We start from the raw sequence: 2,657 nt of genomic DNA, 5'->3' as shown, positions 1-2,657 counted from the left end.
CAAGGTCTAGATATATCCAAACCAGACAAATCATGTATCTACCCCCTAACCCTAAACTATGTCTTATGAAGTCAAGCATGAAGAGAAGTGGTTTTCGGTTTGAAACATGGAAATTTCAAAAACCTCCCAAAAGCTTCATTTTAGAGTGACTAAGAAGGATCCATGCTTACCTTTTCATTTTCATATTGTAAACTTGTTTAAATCTTAATTTGTCAAACCTAGGATCTGACAAAGAGATTCAAATCGGCATTAAATTCAAAAAAAACTCAGAAAAAGGAAAAACAAAAGCATATAGTCTTCTTATGTCATATAGTAAGCATTCAAGTTGATAAACAAGGTTTGGACATATTCAAACCAGACAAATAATGTATCTCTACCCCCTAACCCTAAACTTGGTCGATCTTCTGAAGTCTAGCATGAAGAGAAGTCGTTTTGGGTTTCAAACATGGAAATTTCAAGAACATCTCAAAAGCTTCTTATGTCATATAGTACTAAGCATTAAAGTTGAGAAACAAGGTCTAGACATATTCAACCTATGCAACTCAAGCATGCATGACAGAGAAGTGGCGGTTTTGGGTTTGAAACATGGAAATTTCAAAAAAAAAAAGCTTCATTTTAGGGAGACTAAGAAGGATCCATGCTTACCATTTTATTTTCATGTTTTAAACTTGTTTAAATCTTGTTCAAACCTAGGATTTGACCAAGATTCAAATGGGTAGAAAATTAAAAAATTGAAAAAAATGAAAAACCAAAGTGCATAGTCTTCTTATGTCATATAGTAAGCATTCAAGTTGTTAAACAAGGTCGATCTAGACATATTCAAACCAGACAAATCATGTATCTATACCCCTAACCCCTAATTAAACTCTGTCTTATGAAGTCAAGCATGAAGAGAAGTGGTTTCGGGTTTCAAACATGGACTAAGAAGGATCATTTTTAAAAACCCCAAAAGCTTCACATTTTAGAGTGCATAAGAAGGATCCAGGCTTACCCTTTCATTTTGATGTTTTAATCTTGTTTAAATCTTGGTCAAACCTAGGATTTGACCAATATTCAAATGAGCATAAAATAAGAAATAAAAAAATAAAAAAATGAAAGCACATAATCTTCTTATGTCATATAGTAAGCATTCAAAAGTTCATGAAGAAGGTCTAGACACATTCAAATCAAACAAGTCATCTACCCCTAACCCTACACTGTGTCTTATAAATGAAGTCAAGCATGAAAAGAAGTGTGGTTTTGGGTTTCAAACATGGAAATTTGAAAAACCTCCCAAAAGCTTCATTTTAATTAGACTGACTGATTAATTAAGAAGGATCCATGATTAATTACCTTTTCATTGTCATGTTTTAAACTTGTTTAAATCTTGGTCAAACCTAGGATATATTTGACCAAGATTCAAATGGGCATAAAAATTCAGAAAAAAATCAAAAGAATGAAAAACCAAAGCATGAAAAGAAGTGTCGTTTTGGGTTTCAAACATGGAAATTTCAAGAACACATCCCAAAAGCTTCATTTTAGAGTGACTAAGAAGGATCCATGCTTACCTTTTCATTTCATGTTATAGACTTGTTTAAATCATGGTCAACCCTAGGATTAATTTGACCAAGATTCAAGTGGGCAGAAAATTTAAAAAAATAGAAAACTGAAAAACCAAAGTACATAGTCTTCTTATGTACGTCATATAGTAAGCATATTCAAGTTGATAAACAAGGTTTGGGCATATTCAAACCATACAAATCATGTATCTAAGAAGACTAGCATGAAGAGAAGTGGTTTTGGGTTTCAAACATGGAAATTTCAAAAACCTCCCAAAAACTTCATATTAGAGTGACTAATTAAGAAGGATAGAGGCTTCCCTTTTCATTTTCATGTTTTAAACTTGTTTAAATCTTAATTTGTCAAACCTAGGATCTGACAAAGAGATTCAAATCGGCATTAAATTCAAAAAAAAACTCAGAAAAAGGAAAAACAAAAGCATATAGTCTTATTATGTCATATAGTAAGCATTCAAGTTGATAAACAAGGTTTGGACATATTCAAACCAGACAAATAATGTATCTCTACCCCCTAACCCTAAACTTGGTCGATCTTCTGAAGTCTAGCATGAAGAGAAGTCGTTTTGGGTTTCAAACATGGAAATTTCAAGAACATCTCAAAAGCTTCTTATGTCATATAGTACTAAGCATTAAAGTTGAGAAACAAGGTCTAGACATATTCAACCTATGCAAATCAAGCATGCATGAAAGAGAAGTGGTGGTTTTGGGTTTGAAACATGGAAATTTCAAAAAAAAAGCTTCATTTTAGGGAGACTAAGAAGGATCCATGCTTACCATTTTATTTTCATGTTTTAAACTTGTTTAAATCTTGTTCAAACCTAGGATTTGACCAAGATTCAAATGGGTAGAAAATTAAAAAAGTGAAAAAATGAAAAACCAAAGTACATAGTCTTCTTATGTCATATAGTAAGCATTCAAGTTGTTAAACAAGGTCGATCTAGACATATTCAAACCAGACAAATCATGTATCTATACCCCTAACCCCTAATTAAACTCTGTCTTATGAAGTCAAGCATGAAGAGAAGTGGTTTCGGGTTTCAAACATGGACTAAGAAGGATCATTTTTAAAAACCCCAAAAGCTTCACATTTTAGAGTGC

Source organism: Lolium perenne, chromosome 1 (assembly GCF_019359855.2).
Source record: "Lolium perenne isolate Kyuss_39 chromosome 1, Kyuss_2.0, whole genome shotgun sequence".
NCBI classification, from domain to species: domain Eukaryota; kingdom Viridiplantae; phylum Streptophyta; class Magnoliopsida; order Poales; family Poaceae; genus Lolium; species Lolium perenne.
The sequence above is the reverse complement of the archived record's forward strand: the minus strand, read 5'-3'. Positions refer to the sequence as shown.